The sequence below is a fragment of the Hermetia illucens genome, chromosome 5 (genome assembly GCF_905115235.1).
Source record: "Hermetia illucens chromosome 5, iHerIll2.2.curated.20191125, whole genome shotgun sequence".
Classification (NCBI taxonomy): domain Eukaryota; kingdom Metazoa; phylum Arthropoda; class Insecta; order Diptera; family Stratiomyidae; genus Hermetia; species Hermetia illucens.
In genome coordinates this window covers 2,164,327-2,186,750 of record NC_051853.1, presented here as the reverse complement: position 1 = coordinate 2,186,750, position 22,424 = coordinate 2,164,327, and positions in this window count along the sequence as shown.

Here is a 22,424-nt window from a genome sequence, read left to right as displayed (position 1 = left end):
CTAACGAACACTGCCTCGCGGTAATGGAGACAAAACTGTTGCGTTAGTTTGGTGGCGTGACACACTTTTATCTACATAGCTACTGTAAGTGAGAATGACATACAATTCTTCAATGGAATTTAATGACTTCCGTGCAATGTGACCCAAAATCTAATACATAACACCCCACAATCGAATGGTATGGCCGAACGAACAGAACAAACCATTAAACGGACATTGAAAAATTTAAATGAGTTGAATGCAGATACCTAACTACAATTCCAGGGAAAAGGTCGCCAGGGGGAATTTTAATTTCAAAATCTGTGGCAATCCATTGGATGGGTACATGCCGCAAGAAATCAAACGAACTAATTTCCCTGAATATAAAGTGATGACGAAAAACCAATTCGGTAGGCAAAACTGTGTAAGGCAATGCAATTTCAAAACACGCAATCCAATCTGATTTCATTTTAGGAGGGCTTAATAGTTTTGCTGGCAAATTAAACCTTTCTTCTCCAAGTTTACTCCACAATCAGGCTCGAATCAACCGCATGCACCCCATGATCTGAAAGAATTTGAAAGCAGCAACTACGCACCAACTTTTAGTAACCAGTCTACCAACAACAATGAAGCTAAAAGCGTCTTGTTCTCTCCTTTTAGTATCATAAGCCTAGCAAACAGTGCCTTATTTTCTACTGCTGCTTTTTCCTGTTTCATTTTCAAGGAGACTGTCCTTCATTTTCGTCATCACCACATTTAATACCATTGAAGTGGAAAATCTTCTGTAGCGACAAAAAGACACAAAAAAAAATACGGGCACCCAAGACCGAACAAGGATTTGAACTTGGGGCAAAAGATGGGGAGGTTAACGTAGTGTCGACCGATACTACCGGAACAGAGAATAAGTGAGTGTTAAAATTTGAAGATCTTGGATCTTTGCTTATAGACCTTAAGCAGGAGCAGTTAGATACTTGCAAGAAAGTTTTCGAAAAAACTCCAATCTGACCGCACAAGTCATACTTGATTGCACATTAAGATTGTCATCAAGTGTTCTTAGTTACAGCGCATGCGTTACAAGGATTCCAGCTCATAACAAACGTGTTATCACAACGACGTCCTTCATCTGCTACAGGCCAACCAAATTCGAAAAAAAAAAACAAAATTCACTATTGGTTGTACTTTCATCTGAACCAGTTCTTGGATGAAGGTGAAATTGCTTTCATTTACAAGAAAAACTGACACTAACAACTGGTGCTTATCATGGCACTATAACCCAACAACACTTGACGAATCGTGTAATATCACTCCCGATTAAAGGACACCTTTTTCGCCAAAGCAAATGATTCTTATTACGACAACCGTTCACCAATGACTAAGACGTAGTGCACATCCTCTTGAACTAACTAGAACTCCAACACTTCCTTTTGCCTTGAAAAGGCACCAGTAGCGCCTGAACAAGAAAAAAATAAAACCGAAAAAGTTAGAAAATTCCAAAAACAATGAAAGTAATTACAATTTTGTGCGCGCGCAGTTGTTGAAGTTTAGCGGGCGGCGGGAGAAAGTTTGATTTGTGATGAAAACTTTGTTAAGTAAGTCCTTACGGTTCCTGTAGTTGCTATATGTACTTACATATATATAAAGCAAAAGTTTTAATTCAAAGAACTTTCCCGACTTCAACTTCAACTTCTTTGAGGGGGGACGACGACGACGGCATAATGCTATGGAGAAGTTTTGAAAACATTTCCGTATCCGTCTTCGATTCTCCTTGAAACATCACAAATTGGTCATGAGGCGAAGGGAAATGAAGGAAATGCACAAAAAGGCCTTTCCAAATTTTTCGACTGGACTTCTTACCTCTCCTCGTCATGTCAATGTTTTCATTTTTTTCCACGCTGTTACCAAGATTATTCCGGAAATTATTTAAAGACTGCGAGAGTGCTTCAACTTTTCTAGCAGTTTGCTCCTTGAGACATTGTTCCACACATGTACTATTGAAGACAGAAAATATTTCTTTGAAGCAACTGCTCAACAATCATTAAGGAACCATTTTTCCAAAAATCCAAATATAAAACGGAAAATACTACCCAAGTCTTAATTAGCACATTTGGAGTCTAGTCAGAGTTTCTTCTAGATGTATGGCCGCAGTCAGAATGTAGGGAGACTAATTGATTCTCAATTGATTCCTTGAATTTCGAGAAAAGTCCTAGAATATAGGATAATATTAAGGACTTCGCTTGCTGTCTGGAAGCACTAGTCGCATGCTAATAAGTAAACAAATTTTCATTCAGGCGTCTATAATTTTTCACTCATGCCGTAGACAGTTTCTTATATAGTTGAAAGGATCTCCTATACCTGCACCTTCTCTAAAGAACTAAACTCCATAAATAAGCATATAATTGGATACTTTTCTCAAAATTCATCTGGAAACTCCGTGTTTGTCCATCGAGTATTAGGATAAGTCCCTCATTAATCGAACCTAATAAAATTCCTCTTCCATATCATAAAATTTTATGAGCCTTCTTTTGTTCAAATGAAACAATGGACGAGGGAGGAAGAACAAAAACTCCATCGAACCAAGCCGATTACGAATAGCTTTTACAATCATTTGACCAAAAGAAAATTCGATTAATTATCGAAGTGCAGCAAAGCATCAAATCGGAATGGGAACGAATCGAACGGAAATATATTAGAATCTCAACTCTTGAGCAGACGAACGCTTGGAGTTAGTGAAACTTTGAATGATTCAATTCTGACTTTGGAATATAATTAATAGGAATTTTCCAGCTGACCGTTCCTGTTCTTCATGGAGGAAGTATGAAGAGTTGACTTCCACAGGGATCTGCATGCAAATCAATGGCTGTCTTAATTAACGCACGCCTGGTTAATTTGTTCCGGAAAATATGACCGGGGCAGCAAAAGATAATTGCCAAAAACTACTTTATCGTTGCACTCGTCCCCATTTTCAGAAATCAGCATTGCAAAGTGAACATAATATCTATGTATATTTTTGCAGTTGGAAAAGCGAGGAAAAGTATGATTTTATCTCAACTAAATCCTGTTTCTACTTAAGAAATTGTGCTTCAATAGAAAATACCCTCGCGTACTTATTTTTGTCGGTCATTATCAGCGACTCAAACAACTTTTTTTTTATAAATAATGGAGATCACAATTTAACCTGAGAGACCTCAACAGCTAAGTTAACCTAAGAACATAACTTTAGAACTTAAACTAATCAAATTTAACTAAATTGATTGAAATGGATAGGCTGCATCTGGAGATTATAAAAAATTTCCAAAATTTCCTTGTTTATTTGAACGAATTGTTAAGGAACAGAACACATACAAATGGGTTAGGGTTTAGTGATGAAAAAAATAAAGAGCGGCGTGAAACATCCAGGAATTGGTTCTGCATATCTGCCCATCATAGCATCGATGGAATGTAAGGTACTTTAATAATAATAATCGTTGGCGCAACAATCCATGTTGGATCAGGGCCTTGAAGTGTGTTAGAGCACTTCATTCAAGACCGTAACGGTACACTAGGAGGCAATGTGGTCAGCATTGCGCTCGGCGGTACTTTACTATAGCTATAATTCAATTCAAGTTTTCAACTGCACTCTGCAGTGGCCACGATGAGAAAAAGGAAGCATACCGCATCGGCCTCGTACCAGGCCGGCAGATATGTTGGCGGTAGTTCAGTGCATCGGCGGCAATGCAGTGTATGGTTCACGTCTCCGCTGTGCCGCCACAGTATCATCGTTTAACGGTCACATCACCTTTTCTTAAAAATGGTTTAACCTATTGGCGTCGTTGATAGCCAAGATCACGCTCGACATACGCCAAGAAATCGCGAAGATAAAGCAGGACATCGACGCGATCGCGGTCGACAGGCCGTATTAATTCACACCCGCGATCACTCTTACGACCATTATCTCAAGCGTCCTAAAATTCGACAGTCCGAGCATTAAAGTCATCTCAGTCTCATCAACATACTATCAGCTGTTGGCTAGACATCCGGATATAACGCACCCAAACAGACTGCCTCCGCAAGTACGTCACGACACTCAACAGCTTATCGAGGTAATCCCAGGCCCGTTGTTCATTTGCCCAGAGAACAGGGAAATCCGATTTCCGACAGAATGAGCATATTGAAGCCATGGGTTCAATACTTTGATGAACTGCTCAACAACCAAAATATCGGGGAGTTGAAGGTCCCACCAACTGAAGATGATGGACAAATACTGCCACCAAGCATAGAAGAAACAGTCCATGCAATCCACCGGCTTAAAAACCATAAGTCGCCAGGAACCGATGAAATTACATCCGAACTGGTTGAATATGGAGGCGACCAACTATGCCAAGCGGTTCATCAACTAATGCTCAAAGTGTGGGGCAGCGAATCAATGCCTGCCGACTGACAAAGAGGCATTATCTATCCAATACATAAAAACGGGGATATCACGCAGTACAGCAAATATTAAGGTAGCACGTTACTGAGTACCATCTATAAGATATTCTCCACTATCTTGCTAGGTCGGATAGCCCCATATGCTTAGAATATCATTGGCCTATACCAAAGAGGCTTCACTCCACGCAAATCAGCAACAGATCGGATTTTCTCTGTGCGGCGAGCGATAGGAAAACTGTTGGAATATGGGCATCAGTTGCACCATCTTCCATCACCAGGGTAAAACTGTACATGGCCATGAAAGAATTCGGTATCCCGATGAAGACTGACTAGGCTGACCCTCACCAATGTGCAAGGCCAGATAAAAGCAGCAAGATCACTCTCAAGACCATTCGACATCAACAACGGTCTATGACAAGAGGATGCGTCCTCTTTAACCTGGCGGTGGAGAAAGTGATCGGTCTTCTTTAAGTCCACCCAACTACTGGTCTATACTGGCGATATCGACATCATGGGGCGGCTATTGGCGCGAGATCTTGGGCTACACATCAATGAAGGCAAGACAAAGTATATGGTAGCAACGTCAGCGCCAAAAACGAACCAACCAACGACATCAAACCCCACTGGTCAAACGGGAAGAATAAAGATAGGAGAATACAACTTTGAGACCGTTGATAATTTCTCATATCTAGGTCCGAAAATAACAACCGATAACAGCTACAATGATGAAATCGGCGGACAGTTGTCAGCCAACAGAGCCTATTTCAGCTTACAAAAACTTTTCCGCTCAAAACGTCTCACCATAGGGTCGAAGTTCTTCCTGTAGAAGACAATGATCTTAGCAGTCCTCATGTATTCCTCGGAAACTTAGGTTCGTAGCAAGAAAAATTGCGAAATCTTGGCCGCGTTCGAGACAAGAATCCTACGAAGAATTTTTGGCCCCCTACATGAGGATGGACAATCCCGTAGCCTACATAACGACGAAATCTATAAATCTATGTGGATAAAATCGCTTAAATCGCTGGTATGGCAAATATATCTGTCGATGCGGGTCGAGATAATAGGAAACCACCGATCAACTACTCCGCGCTCGCCGCAGCTCCATTTGTCGACAAGGAGCTCAACGACATCATCGAGAGAAGAACTACATTGGAGCTCAAACATGCGCCTATACCGGCAGCCGAGATGGCTATCTACTTCGACACGTCAATCAAGGTTGCTCAACCATACATCACGCACGAATTTCGAAAACAAGCTTTCGCTCTATTGCATTTATTGCCTCATCCTGGAGAGAGGTCGATGGTCAAATTAGCAATGCAGCTTTTTATTTGGCCACGCATAAAAGCTGTCTGTCGAGAGTTGACTAGGGCTTGTCTTATTTGTCGAAGATCCCGAGACACGTGAAATCACTAACGATGGAAAAGTGCCCTCTTCGCGCTTCGAACACTTCCCCATCAATATTGCTACTCTTCCACACTCGGAAGGAATGCCTAACGTGCCTCGATCGCTACACTCGACGGACGAAAACGTTCCCAACGCCAAACCAGGAAGCCGAAACCGTCGACAGCAACTTTTACGAGGACTGGATCTGCCGTTTCGGTATACCATTGTGACTTATGACTAATCAATGTGGGCAATTTGAATGGTGCCTTTTGCAGGCACTAAATCGGTTGGCAAACGCGAATCACGACAGCTTACCATCCTGAAGCAAACCAACCCGAGACCATTCGGCTATCGGGGGATTGCTAAGTTCATTAAGCAACATCGAAGATCAAACGTCGTTCATCAAGGACCTCCGCTACAATCAAACGACACGGACAACGAACACCATGCATTTTCAATAATTTGAAAACAAAGTCGCTTGTCTTTGTCCGTCATGACGCTACAAGTCAGTTGATCCGAGAAAGCATGTAAACCATATCGATGGAACGACTCAAGCCTGCTTTCATTTTCACCGAAACAATACAGCGCGCGACATCGCCTTGCCAAGGATGCAGCAACCTCGAGTCATCGAACCACAAGCCCAAGACTAGCAAGAAACAGAGCGACATGATCGACCACGTCGATCCGAACGGCGGATGTGATAGGCGGGTCGCTACCAGACAGGATTCAATTGAGAACAGTATTATTCTCACATTGTTTCAATCACTGGCCGGGGGTACTGTGGCAACCAGCGCCACCTATCACAATTCCGCCCGACACACGACCTCCGAACCGTCCATTTTCCGGTGGTCCTATCATCATCATCGGGTAAGCCTCGACGTCCACGTGTCCTTCTTCTCATGGTGAACCACACACCACACCATTTCCAAACTTTTTGTTGAAGTCGCAGCGTACTCTCTTCGCGACGTTTGAGGGCAGCGAATCAAATACTTCTTAACAAGAAGAAGAAAAATAAATAACACTCCACCTGTAAGAAACTCAAATAAACATGCAACGTGCATGTCGAACACACGCAAGTGTAAACCGTGGTGGGGATGACATCGAAAAACAATTTTTGACAGCGAAAATTATTTCTCTTCTTCTCATCGTTAGTGATTTTTCGAGTAAAGATGGAATATTAGAGATTCAGTGACAGATCCAAGTTTCAGAAAAGTAAAGACCAACACACGGTCATGTGGGGACATCGGGAAAGTTCAATGATACACGAATTGAACCAATACAGCCAAACAGCAGCTTCCGTCGGTGATTTGTGTCATAGCTATTGGCTCAGGAACTGGTATTTGGTTAGCCGTCAACATCCTCTATCAATACTTTGAAATCTTTTTGAAAGAACAATCAAAAGTGCTTGGCACGAGCACGTTATTAATTATTTTAAGAGCTCAGTGCATATAGCAGAAAGAGACAGAAAAAAGTGAAAGTAAAGTAAAACACCTACCTGGCGTAGGAGCCCTGCAGCGTAGTTTCCCCAGCAAGATGCCCAATTTGCTTTGGCAGGCGTCACAACAGATGCCTAGGATTCAATCACGGGCTGGTCGGACAGTTGAGCTTGTCTTCGACATTCTCGAGGACTGCTCTTATAAGCGTTTCGCAAACGTTTCAGATGTTCATCCATTCTACGCTGCGAAACCTCCGCTTCTGTTTTGTATATTTCGATGATGTTCTGGTCGCGTCTTCCTCTGAATCCGAGCATTTAGAACACCTCGAGTGTACTTTACAATGTCTCCCTCAGGCTAGTATAGTACTTAACGTTGAAAAATGCAAATTCCTACAATCGCAGGTGAGATTCCTCGACCACCTGATTACCACTGAAACCATCCAACCGGACCGAGTCAAGGCGCAAGTGATTTCGAGCTTCCGACTTCCAAAAACAGTTAAGGATCTGAGAAGGTTCTTGGGCATGTTAAACTTCTACTATCGTTTCCTGTCCAACGACGTCCACCATCAATCGATCTTTAACACCGTAGTCGTCGATGCCTCAGACACCACCGTAGGTTCTGCTTTTCACCAAAAGCCGTTGAGCTTCTTCACTAAACAGCTGAATCCCGCTCAACGGAACTACAGCACCTATGATCGTGAGTTATTAGCCGCACATCTTGCAATTAAATACTTCTGGTATTCCGTTGCAGGCATGCCGTTTGCAGTGTTCATGGACTATAAGCCACTCACTTTTGCTTTGAAACAAAAGTCCGATAAAGCGTTCCCCCACCAACTTCAGGGCTTCAGCTTTATCAGCCAGTTCAATTTCGACATTCAACACGAAGATAACGTAGTTGCCGACGCTTCGTCACGTGTTACAGAGGTCAAGATGTCAAGAGCATCCGTCGATTTTCCGGCATTCGCTAAGGCGCAGAAGGGCGACGCAACTCTTCAGAGCTTGAGGAACAACTCCAAATACACATTTAGGGAGTTTCCTATCTTCAGCTCAACATCCAAAATATACTACGAGAACTCAGACAAGGGACCAGGCCGGAGGTATTTCACCCCGTTCACGATCTAACGCATCCAGGCATTCGGACAACGAATCAGTTAGTCAATACAACGTATTTCTGGCGCCCTTGGATAAGGACATTCATTCAGACCGTGTATCGCATGCCAGAAGTGCAAGGCAACAAAGCATGTGAGGAAAGAAGAAGGAGTGTTCCCGCGGTCCAACAAGCGTTTCCACACAACCCACCTCAACATCATTCGTCCTTTGCGAGACTCGACCCGTTTCAGGTATTGTCTCACAATCATCGTAGGCTCACGCAATGGCCTGAGACGATACCTGGTAAAGGCATTATTGGACAGTATCATGCTGAGGCCCTCTGTAGAGAATGAATCCCACGCTTTGGTGTGCTGACAATTATAATCCCCGACCAGGGAAGGCAGTTTGAGTCTTCACTTTTCTCACAGCTGGGCGAACCCCTTCGGCTTCAAACGCCACCGGACAACCGTATACCACTGCATACCACGCAATCCGGCATCAAAGCATTGAATGTAAAGTTATATTAGAATCTAACGAGGCTAGGTAGCAAACTTAAGCTTGGATCATACGGGTATGACGCTGCTATCAAGATTTTCGGAAAGAGCTGGAAATATTTGAGAAACTTTCCCTAACTTCAAATAATTTCATATTGTCCAGAAGAATATTCTGCTATTCGATAGCATAAAAATTTATTACCATACTAACATAGCGGTGGCCATTTCGAGCTCTGGAAATAGGTCATATGAAATAAAACTATCTGAACGACCTTTCGCCAATAGACTATAAATCTTTTCATTTTCACGACACATTCATAGGACGAATATCTACATCAATCGTAGCCTTTGCAAAAAAACTTAGAATGTAGTTATTTTTTCCTGTTTTAAAGGAAATATAGCCGGACTTGATATGTAAATGACCACAACACACGCCTCCATAAAAAATATTTTCGCCCCTGCCACTAACCCCAGTCCAGCATTTTCCAATGTCCACCAAAAGTATCGACAATAAAATTATTCAAGTCACCAAATGTATTCATTTCTTCCTCTTCTGAAATGGAAATGCAAATCGAATACTGTTCACTGTGTAAAATTTTTATGTAAATTCAATTTGTTTTGTGGCTCCGAGAAATATTTCAATTCATATGGCCACAAAACTCAAATAAAGGCGCCATAAATTTTTCCATAAGAATCAATCACGTCCATTGAGCTGGATCATCAGCATTCGTACATTGGTTTTAGCCGGCAGTCTTCCTTTCGTCGACGTTATGCTTTCCATTACTTCGACAGAGTCTATAGAATTGTCCCTGCCTGGAGGGATGACTTAACCTCCGAACCTCTTTACAAATATATCCTTGCCCGTTAGTCGGAAGGCATGTGGAGCGTGTGTGTAACGCGTTCGGCAAGGCGATGCCTTTATAGCCTTGAGCGAATGGGGCGAATCCAATCTACGCTCTATTCTCACGGAAGGAGTAGGAAGCGTGGATACTAGCAGCCAGGATCCATTCCATGTATGTCCTGTTTACTTCGAAAATATCATATACATTTGGCCAATCAGTAGAATTCGACCGTCTTTTGTTTGGCAACAGCCGGTATCGAACGAATATGAATAATCCATTGTGAAAAGTGAAGGAAGTTGTTTGTGACAGGATTGCGATATGTTTCCCTGCTGAGATTTCAATGATGTGCAACGGGTTGACAAAGACGTGAGAAGAAAAGGATTTCCATAAGAAAGAGGAATTTATTTGCCAACGTCAGATAAATCAGGGGTACTTCAAGCATCACTTTTCAACTTTACTAGCCTTTTATCATTATTGAAAGGACTAAACCAAAGAACGCTGTCTTTATAATAAAGGATAACGCAAGTACATATAACCTCCCCCCCCCCCCTGGTCTTTAGTATGCGAACTCTGAATACCTTGGGCACCTTCGGTTTCAAATAAGACCCTTACCCTGGTGGCCGGGCCAGCCAGGGTGGACATTCTTCCCGGAGTACTCATGGGACCAAGACATGGACTCAATTATCAAAAAACAAAAACGACGATAGAAGAAGAGGGGGTGATGCCAGGCGCATCATCGGAGGACGAGCTGCTGGCCTCAAGCCAGGAGACAGTAGCCATCGAGAGCAGTACACTCGGTGCCAGCCGTAGCACCGTTGTGCTGAAACCAACCGCAGGGACCTCCCGGAGCGAGGCGTCAAACGAACTAGTGGCTTCCAACCTGGAACCCACTGCCGTCAAGCTGGGTGTAGCGACTACCAGACATAGTACTCCTGACCCGAAACCCTCAGCGTCGGGGAATCCCTCGAAAGCGAAAACCGACGAGAATGTCGGTCGCCGGAAACCGGCTAAGGCGAAGGTCCACGGGTGTCCTACTCAAGAGCCAGTACCAGAAGGCCAGGCATATTCTCAGCAAGATTGCTAAGAATAAAGAGGCCGGTACTATCGACGAGCGGGATGAAAAAAAGACCTCGCTAAATACCAGGCGATTGTTGATGAATACAATAGCAAACGCCTGGCTGACGAGCAGAAGGCGAAGCTCATTGCTCTAAAACGCAATCGATCTCAAGACGAGGTCGAGCAAGATAAGAAGCGGAGCAGAGTGTGCAAGAGCGCAGACACTAAGCAACATCCGAAGGAAATTGTACAGCAACCGTCAGCCGGCGGGCCACGTACTGCGAAGCCCTTCAACGACGTGGCCAGGAGTCACTGACGTGTGACGCTAACGGATGACAATTCTGCTAGCGGCAAACTAACGCTGGAGGTGTGGACCATTGTTAAGGCTAGGCTGTCGGGCATGGTCTATGAGCATCTCGTGGAGACCGGAGGCAAACACTCGGTACTCACCCCCCACTTTGATTCATCTCAGGTGGTACGTGGGTTCCACGTAATAGCTTGCATGGAGCAATTCTCTAAGGACTTTCTCGGTTCGTGTGTCGCTAAGATCAGCGACGCCTGAGAGGGCGTTAAGCTCAAGATCATCCCTTACGATGAGATTCCCAAGAGGCCGGTCGCTCGCATCTGGTTGCCGAAGATCCGCATGGAGAAGGACAAGCTCGTCCATTTCCTGCGCCTTTACAACCCCGGGATTCCCATGGATGACTGGGTTGTTATCAAGGAGGAGGAACCTCAGACAAACAGCCAGCCTGTACTACTCCACATAAACGAGGAGTGCCTGGAGGCACTGAAAAATGCCGATTATAAAGTGTGGTTCGGAGTCAGAAATGCCAAAGTAAAATTGTTCCGCTCTGCAAAACTGGATGACGACCTAGACCCAATCGACGCCGCCAACGAGCTGTTGGAGGAGATGACGATCGACGGTCCAACGGGGGCTGATAAACCCCCCACGCAAGCAGATCATGCTGAGGGTAACGCAGATAAATCTGCAGCACTCGAAGTGTGCCTCGGCTAATCTGCTCGTCTTCCTCTTAGAGGAAGACATCGACATCGCATTAATACAGGAGCCCTGGGTCGGAAGCGACCGAACCATCAAAGGGCTCCAAAGCAAATATTTTTATTTATTCCATAGCACAGGAGACGCTGATCAGGATAGATAGAGCATGTATTCTTGCGAGGAAGAGTCTGCACGCTTTCCTGTGCCCGGACCTGAGTTCCAGTGACCTAGTTGTGGTCAAGCTGAAGCAGGCGGGGGCAGAGAACGTGTATATTTCCTCGGCTTACATGGCTCATGATCGATCAGCTCCGCCAGAAGAACTACAACATCTGACGAATACCATAACAACAAAGAAACCGAACTTGCTGATAGACTGCCACGCGAATGCAAGGCATACGCTTTAGGGCAGCTCCGAAACCAACGAAAGAGGTGAGTCATCCTTTGATTTTATTATTACTTCAAATTTATCGGTGTGTAACAGGGGGAGTACACCAACCTTCCATTTCCCCTGCTCGGAGAACTGTGACGGTTGAGAGGAGGTCCTTGATATCCTCGACAATGCGATTCTTAGGGCGGAGGACTGGAGACTGTCTGACCAGAGATCCTTATCTGACCACAGTTGGATACTCTTCAGTCTAGATCTCGCCGCAGAGGTCTCCAATCCGTTTAGAGACCCCAGCGGGATCGACTGAAGAAAGTTTGGTCAGGTAATTAAGAACAAACTCTCCGGTGCGCAAATTGGTAGGATTGGCACAACAGACGAACTGGAGTGGGCTCTGGAGAAGGCATCTGATACCGCCTTTAAAGTCTCGCGCCCTACTAAGTACAGCAAAAAGACCCTACCACCGTGGTGGAACGAAGATCTCTCTAGTCTCAGGAAGCTGACCAGAGAAATCTTCAACATCTGCTACAGACAAAAATACTGGCAGCCATACAAGGACTGCTTGAAGAAGTTCAAGTCGGCCATCAGGACCGCCAACAGGTGGTCTTGGCTGGATTATTGTCAGAACATCGAAAGCACTAGTGAATCCGCGAAGCTCAGTAAGATTCTGTCCAAGGAACATAAGAGCCCATCCTTCCTTCAAAAGTCGGAAGGCTCCTGGACGAAATCGTCTAGCGAAACCTTGGAGCTGCTGGTTCAAACGCACTTTCCCTCCAGCGAGGAGGACTGTGAGTCAGAACCTCGCTTGGAGGGTTTGCGGCAACCCCAGCTGCGCGAGACTATCAAATCGGTAATTACCGGGGATAGGATCTGCTGGGCTATAAACAGCTTCTCCGCATACAAATCTCCAGGCGCAAATGGCATAATACCAGTCATGCTACAGAAGCAGCAGGAAAGGGTTGTGCCGTGGCTTGTTGAGATTTATCGGAGCTGCATCACTTTAGGATACGTACCGCAGTCCTAGAGTCGCGCACGAGTGGTTTTCATACCGAAAGCGCGCAGGCGCGGTCATGAGTCCGCGAAGGACTTTCGACCAATCAGCCTGACCTCTTTCGTGCTGAAGACCCTAGAACGCGTCCTGGACATTCACTTAAGGACGATTATGGAGAGAATGCGTTTCTCTAAAGCCCAGCATGCCTAGCTCTAAGGAAAATCCACAGAAACGGCCCTCCACGAGGTAATTGGCACGGTTGAGCGGTCGTTGCAGTACAAGCAGTATACCCTTGCTGCCTTCTTGGATATAGAGGGAGCTTTTGACAAAGTCAGTGCCAACGCCATCAAGGAAGCCTTGACCGGTATTGGATTGGAGGGGTGTCTCACGCATTGGATTATATCCATGCTGAGTACCAGGATCTGGGAGGCAACCACTTGACCAGAGCTGTGAATAGAGACACGCCCCAGGGTGGCGCCATCTCACCGGTGCTCTGGTTAATAGTAATGTACAAAATTTTACATACATTGGACAGCAGCGGGAGTGAAGGTGGCGGCATATGCCCATGACTTGGTGATATTAATATCAGGGATGTTTCTGTCCATTATGAGAGACATCATGGAAGGAGTGTTGCGAAAGGTGTGCCTGTGGGCCGCAGGATGCGAACTCAGCATAAACCCAAGCAAAACGCAACTGATGCTATTCACCACTAAGACAAGGATACCTGAATTCCATCTACCACGGCTGAATGAACAAAGATTGGTTCTTTCCTCTAATGCAAAGTATCTGGGTGTAATCCGGGATCCTAAGCTAAATTGGAGGCTGAACATAGAACTGAGGGTTAAGAAGGCCTGTATAGCCTTCTATGCCTGTAAGAGAACCTTTGCAAAGAAATGGGGTCTCCGGCCGAGGATGGTTCTCTGGATGTACACTGCTGTAGTGCGTCCAATCCTAACGTACGGCTCTATTGTATGGTGGCAGGCTTTGAAAAAGAAATACAATAGAACGAAGCTAAATAGGATTCAAAGAACCGCATGTGCAGATGCTACTGGGGCTCTGCAGTCATGCCCGGCAGATGCTCTCTATGTACTCCTGCATCTCCTCCCCCTTGACCTCCACATCAAATATGTTGCAGCGTGCAGTGCCGTCAGACTACGTGAGTCCGGATGCTGGGCAGCGAAGTCCTACGGCCACAGCAACATCCTAGATGAAATACCTCGAAAAATCTGAGCATCCGTTACGGACTATGTCACACGCAAGCTGAACTTCACGAGAAACTTTGCTGTGGACCTTCCAACCAGGGCAAAGTGGAAGACCGGCGGCATGTTGCAAGACTATGACACGGTATTCTTTACGGACGGATCAAAGATGGCCTATGGAGTCGGCGCGGGGATTTTCTCGAATACACATGGTGTATCCAAGACGTATGGTCTCCCAGGTTTCGCCAGTATATTCCAGGCGGAAGTACTGGCGATATTGGAAGTCTGTTGATGGCTGGAGCGTGATCCGAGCTCCAAGCTAAACACCCATTCTGATCGACAGCGAAGCGGCCATCAAGGCCTTGTACTCAACGACGACATCTTCCCGGCTGGTGGGGCAGTGCAGAGACGCGCTCAACCATCTTGGCGGCACGCTCAAGGTCACTCTCCTCTGGGTTCCCAGGCATAGGAACATAGAGGGAAATGAGCGGGTTGTCGGATTGGCCAGGCAAGGCTCTGCTCTTGGCAGTCCTCGGCGAATACAGTCGGTGTTCCGCTGGCGGCTGTCGGGGGGGAGGGGGTCTACTCGCACTACCTAGCAGCCACGGGCCTGAGATGGCGAAGGCTTACAAGCTGTGCCAAGTCAAGGAGAATTTGGCCCGCTTATAACATAGCTCAATTACGAGAGCTCCTGTGCCAGACGCGTGCAAATGCATTCAAGATTACGGCGGTCTGCACGGGGCACTGGCCCAAAGGGGACCATACCGCTAGGCTCGGCATACCCTACAACTCGGGAGGGGAACCCTCGTGCACTTTTTCTGCGATTGCCCAGCTCTGACTAGAGTCAGGCTGCGGACACTGGGTGAACCATTCTTTGGGGACCTCAGAGAGATTTATAGCTGCAGGGTCGGAGAGCTGCTTTTCTTTGTGAATGCTACGGGCTGGTTCTACCATAACAACAGTGACGGTCTTAGGAGTTTGTGGCATCATTGGGCTCCTTGGAGCAGCCACTGATACCTACCTACCCTACATATAACCCCACCGAGGAAGAAATCACCAAATGAAAAATCGGGTAAATTGTAGATTATTGCAAATGGGAAAACCAGCTCATGCATGCAAAGCCCACATACCGTGTAATCTAGTCCTTTTACAGAAACCATTTAACTTGCCTTCTACATTCTAATTACCTTTTATCAACATTGCAATTTGCAGCGCTACAAGGTTTACATAAATTCATAAGCTACCTGGGACCTGTCAGCTTGCACTGAGATAATATACTCCTGCATGCAAAATAAAACAGATCACCAGGCTCCACTGTGCTGCCAGCGATGAGTTTGGAGATTACATTTTTGGTTATTAACATAATTAGGTCCTTCTGTTAGATCCGCCATAGGAGTTACATACGGAATCCATTCCCTGTGCACTTCCCGTGTGTAACGAGTATGAAATCAACATGCAATCTTGTACTTGGTTCTGTTGATACACGAAATAATGATGTGTGTCCCCGTTTCAGTCGACAAGGACGCTGAAATTATGGTTCGCTCCTCGTAAGGATTCAGCCAGACTTGCGACCCGTCCATATGGAATCCCTTTACTGGATCTGCCTGTAACGATGCTGAGACGAAGACAACGTCACAGATTTCAGGAAAATGAATGACATACGTCGCGACGTCATATTCCTGTTAAGTGGCTGTGTTCAAGGATAATGTAATATGGTCGGAAGGGAAGGGAAAGTCATCATCTTCAGCTTTTCCAAGAGCATTTCATGACACCTGTGAACATTATTAAAGCACAATGTTTGGGAATTTAATGAATTCTACTGGGGACTGGAACAAGGTCGTTGACTGAAGCGTGGTTCTTTCAGGAATACACAGACTTGACACTGTCAAGAGTCCTTTGTTGACGTGCCCAAAATATGCGAAAATATAACTAGGATGCGTCAGTAAAGTACAAACTTTGCAGCATAGTACGTACCCCATATTAGTTTCGTAATAGAATCACCAAATTAGACGATGGTACCGTACAGCCATGTATCCTTCAGTTTACGAATACAAAGGGAACATGAAAAATTCAAACAAAATCCGCAATAAGTAACTCACTTAACGGTTTATCTCATTACGGATCAAGTAATTTGCACGACAGAATAAGCATATTCAAAAGGGTATCATCCCCGTAACGTATCCAGGGATTTTTTTCCCAAGCTTCCCACCGGCAAACACAAGCTCCCGCAACACGGCGTGGTGTAATGGCACCCTGACGTATCCCAGACAGCTGCTAATAAACCCCCAGCTATGTGGTACGTGGCGTGGCGGGTCGTTTTTCATACGTTGTCTATTTACGATTTTTTTCCATTCATTCAATGAAAATTCGCCGCAATTTCACGCATACGTGACAAAATTGAATTTGATTTCAACCGCCCCAATTTATGAAGCAAGTCCGGGATTCGACAACCGGGGCCAGAGACTAAACCATGGAGGCCGGGAAAAGCTCGTTTCGTTGCGGAAATTTTATTAAATCTGTCAGCTTGTTAAAATCCAGGAGAGGGACTGTTGTTGTTTTGGAAATACACACAAAAGGCTGAAAATATGGGAAAGATTATGGGCGCAGGGGGTGTATATTTTATGTTAAGAGGTTTCATAATAAATTTGTTTTCTTAATGGAAAAAGTGGATTTTGATATAAGCAGATTTTGAAATGTATAAATTAAATTTGCTAAAACCCGACTGAAGCTCGGTACAAAAATCCCACGCAAATAGGCAGGTAAGCGAAAGTGGTTGCTCCCCGAAGTGGAGCACAATTAGCCTTATGGTGCGTTGCTTTCATACAACAACCCCCAAGACCGAAGCTGTTACAAGTGGATGAAGCAAAATCTGGCGGACTCTGAATGAATCTTAGATAAATCTGGCGGACTCTGAATGAATCTTAGATCAAATATATTTTATGGCTATAAAGACAGCTAAAGTGTGGTATAATCTTCGTTCAATCGTATTAATTACACTGACAAGGCCAGTTTCTGTAAGTTTTCCCTTAGTAGGTACCTACCTACCTCTCCCCCTCGGACACCACCTTGTCGTGGTGGGGGAACTTGTGATATTTTACTACTACACTAGGAGTATCCAAAAGCACATGAAGATTCATTCCCCCACGGAGAAATCTGTGGAATACAGGCTCTCCACTTCAGTGGAAAACCTACACCCGGTGTCGACGACGCGGTCAACCAAAAAGGATAGTACAGCATCTCCTTTAATGAGAGCAACTGGAAATCTGACTACGGCCAGTCGGTCGGTGACACTGTTACCTAACTCTTCCAAAATACGGGGGAGGAAGGCTCGGCAGAAGGAAACTTCAGCCGCAAAGGAGAAGGGACTACAGGCTTGCTTGTCAGAACCTGCTCCTCCGCCTATACCCGGAAAAACAGAAAAAAGGGAAGCTGATAATGTGGACGCAACTGGTCTAACGCCGGTATGTGAGAACAGATCCATTCAGCCCGGACTCCGTGAATCTGGGAGGGCTTCTAGCCGACGACAACGGAAGGCACTGTAAAAGAAGGCGAAGTTTCTTGCGAATGAGGATGAAGGAATACAGCCCGACCCAGACAAGGTGCAAGCAATTACAAGCTTCCCGCGTCCGAAAACAGTGAGGGAGTTGAGGAGGTTCTTGGGCATGCTAAACTTCTATCGTCGTTTCCTGCCCAAGGCCGCCCATCACCAGTCCGTTTTGAACGCGTACTTGTCTGGCCCCAAAACTAAGGACACACGAGAGAAACGTGTGGTCTGAAGAGGCTGTCCGCGAGTTCAATAAATCCCGACAGCAACTGGCTGAAGCTACACTCTTGGCATTTCCTCTGCAAGATGCACCCCTAGCCGTTTTTGTTGATGCCTCTGACACCGCAGTAGGTGCTCTTCACCAAAAGGTGAATCACGTTTGGCAGCCGTTGAGCTTCTTCTCTAGGCAGTTGAACCCCGCTCAACGGAACTACAGTACCTACGATCGCGAACTGCTCGCCGCGTACCTGAGCATCAAGTACTTCCGTTTCTCCCTAGAAGGCAGGCCGTTCACAGTGTTCACGGACCATAAGCCTCTCACGTATGCTTTGAAACAAAAACCCGACAAAGCGTCCCCTCGTCAGCTTCGACACCTGAGCTTCATAAGCCAGTTTACGTCAGATATCCAGCACGTGTCCGGCAAGGACAACATAGTTGCTGACGCTTTGTCTCGTGTCTCCGAGGTTAACATCCCCGCCTCACTCGATTTCTCGGCTATTGCCAAGGCGCAGGAGGATGACGCAGCACTTCAGAGCCTCAAATCCAACCCCAAATACAAATTTCGGGAGTTGCCCATCTTCGGCTCAAACCTCTCGCTCTGCTGCGAAGACTCGGAAAAGGGACCTCGGCCATACATTCCGGCCACATTTCGCAAGGAAGTGTTCCACGCAGTTCACGACTTGGCGCATCCCGGCATCAGGACAACAAACCGGTTAGTCACCGGAAAATACATCTGGCCCTCCATGAACAAGGATATCAATTCCTGGGCCAGAGAGCGCATCGCATGCCAGAAGTGTAAAGTCTCCAGGCATGTAAGGAAAGAAGTGGGCTCATTTCCCCGCACTACCAAGCGTTTCCACACAATACACCTCGACATAATAGGGCCTTTGCGAGACTCGCACGGTTACAAGTATTGCCTCACAATCATCGACAGGTTCACGCGGTGGCCTGAGGCAATACCTCTGAAAGACATTACGGCGCAATCTTGTGCCGAAGCCCTCTGCCGAGAGTGGATACCTCGCTTTGGCGTCCCTGCAGTGGTCATCACTGATCAGGGAATGCAATTTGAATCCACCCTTTTCTCGGAGTTAGGCAAACTCCTAGGTTTTAAGCGCCAGCGGACTACTGCATACCACCCGCAATCCAATGAGATGCTAGAACGTTGGCACCGGACACTGAAAGCCGCCATTATGGCACGCGACAACCCGTCCTGGACTCAAGTCTTGCCTCTCGTCCTACTCGGCCTACGTACAACCCGCCGAGAGGAATTTGCTGCCAGCCCCGCGGAGCTGGTATACGGGGAGAACCCAAGACTCCCAAGCGATCCGGTCTTCGACAAGAGATCGGGTCTCACGGAGTCGGGGTTGTTACGTCTGCTAAGGGACAATCTCCGACGCATCAAAGCGCCACCACCCACTCGACACTCGCCCACACCTGCCTGTTCGCCCAAGGAACTAGACACATGCACGCACGTTCTGGTCAGGACGGATGCCGTCCGGAAGCCGCTACAGCCTCCATATGAGGGCCCGAGCCGCGTTCTCGAGAGGGGAAAACATTTCTTCCAGCTCGAGATCGGTGGACACAAAAAGGCGATCTCTTTGTCCAGACTGAAACCCGTGTGCGCACCGAAGCAGCGTCGTGTCCGTTTTGTGGATTAACGGGGAGCAAAGTTCCGGGATCGGTCGCCGAAACCCCCTAGGTTTCGTCTGGGGGCGGAGTGATGTGGCGCGGCGGGATCCGTGGCATTCGAAATTTATTTCGAATGTCGCGGATGCGGACGGGTAGATGGCGCGGAACTCCACTCGCTTTAGAACTCATTTAGAACTCGCCACGGGAGTGGAGAATTAGCGTTGAGTAAGTGCCGTTGGTTGGGATAGAAAGAACCGCGTGGAAATAAGCCGGTCTCTTCTGTCTCCAACCGCGGCGAGTGACACTCACTTAGATCAAAACCAACTTAAAGGGAAAACTAAATTATTAATAAATGAAAATGGTTTGCGAATGTTTCTATTTGTATATTTTTACAATCCAAATTATCTAATGTGGTATAAGTTTCGTGCTCTTTTCCAATAAACAACAATTAAGAAATTAAAAATTGAATTGTGGAAGAATACCAAAAGGACATGGACGTTGCTACACCAGCGAGATCCAGAGAAATCGGACGCAAGAAAGCGGAATTTTCGGTGGAAGGTAAGGACAAGCTGGTAACCCCGGTGAGATCCACACTGAACGCAGCAGACTTTTCAGTTAGCGGCGGTTTTCGTATTAGACTGCAGACTGCACTTATGGCTACAAACATAAGAGTTAGTCAAATCAGCCTGCAGCATGCCAAAGCTTCTTCCTATCTACTGGCGGCAAAACTGGCAAAGTTGCAGGACTGTCCTTATATATTTCTGGGTCAAGAGCCATGGGTTCGTTTTAACAGAATCTGTAGCATTGGATCAGTCAAGGGGACTAGGATCTTCTTCGATGAAAGATCCTCCAGACCGAGGGCCTGCGTTCTGATGTCAAAATTGTTAGAGGCCTTGTTGCGGTCAACTTACAATACCAGGTTAATGGTAAGAGGAGAAACGTTATAGTTGCCTCTGCCTACTTACGCGATGATTCTTTGTGCCCTCCGCCGACGCAAGAACTAAGGGATCTGGTAGTGTATGCAGAATCAAATGACCTTGAACTTTTAATAGGTTGTGATGCGAACGCTCAGCATATTTGTTGGGGCAATAGCAAATGCAATCCTAGAGATGAGAAGCTGTTTGATTTTATCACTTCAGCTGGTCTGATGACCGTGAACGTAGAGTGCGTCCCTACGTTCGTGGGGCCAAGAAGAAGTGAATTAATTGACCTAACAATCTGCACTTGAAAGTTGTTAGAGTTGATTAGAAACTGGCGAGTACTAGATGAAGTCTCACTCTCAGATCACCGTTACTAGAATTTAGTCTAGCTATTACTGACGAACAGCCTGTAATACAAAGACGAAATCCTAGGAAAACGGATTCGACAAAGTTCAATGAACTTCTTGGCAACAAAGTTGAGCTCCCTAGGCGACTAAGGACTCCTTTGGCGCTAAAAGATCGATTGAAAACTCTGAATAGCACATTTTTAGAGTGCTTTGAACAGGCTTGTCCTATTTACCGAGGCCAAAGTGGTAAAACGGTTCCATGGTGGAACCGAGAATTGCAGAGACTCAGGAAATCAACCAGATGACCTCTAAATCGTGCTTGCAAAAGCAATAAAGATGAAAACTGGCTAAACTTCCGAAAATCACAGCATGAATATAAGAGGCTCGTAAAACGTTCGAACCGAAACTCTTTTAGAACGTACTGTGAGGAACTGGAAGGTGAGAGGGAGACTTCTAGGTTATGCAGAGTCCATAATAAGGATGACTCGGCTAAGTTGGACTCTCTTAGAAAACCGGATGGTACCCTCACGAACTCCAGAGTTGAGTCTATACAGACTCCCTTGGAAGTACATCACCCGGGAGAACAGGTCTCAGAAGTGGGAAAAAGAGAATTGGCGGTTTCTGCAAACCCTTCAACACGAAGGTGTTGCAAGGGGAATTGGGACACTGCGAGAGCGGTTGTTACCAATGAAAAAGCGAGAGCTGCTATACTATCATTTGAATACTTCAAAGCACCTGGTATGGATGCCATCTACCCAGCGATGCTAAAGGAGGGTATAGAGCACTTAGAGAAACTTCTACGAAATATTTTTCGAGAATGTCTTGCTCTGGGCTATGTGCCTTGCTTTTGGCAGAAGGTGAAGGTGGTCTTCATACCAAAGCCTGGGAAAGATGACTATTCTAATCCAAAGAACTTCAGACAAATCAGCCTAACATCATTTTCGCTGAAATGTCTGTAGAGACTGGTTGAACGTCACATTCGTGGGAAGGCGCTAAAGTCGCACTCCTTAAGTGAAAACCAACATGCTTACCAAAGTGGAAAGTCCTGTGAGTCTGCTCTTCATTCTTTGTTTTCAGAGATAGAGGATGCCACTCTGAAGGGTGAGTACGCGATGGGGGTGTACGTGGACATTGAAGGGGCTTTTGACTGTGCGCCCTTCCAAAAGATCTGTGATGCCGGCAGAGAGCATGGTGTTGACGAAACTCTAATAAAGTGAATCTACGCTATGCTAACGCAAAGATTGTTGTGTGCTGAAGTGGGTGTTGATCGCTACCTAACAGCCGAAGCGACGAAAGGTTGCCCGCAAGGAGATGTGCTATCGCGACTTCTGTGGAATATGCTGATCAACTCACTACTATGCGAACTGCAAAATCTGCCAATACACGTTCAAGCTTATGCGGATGACGTGGCTGTACTGGCTGTTGGTCGAGATCTCGGAATGGTGTGTAGAAATACACAACGCGCCTTTGATTTGATTGACAGTTGGTGTCTCAGGCATGGACTTTCAGTA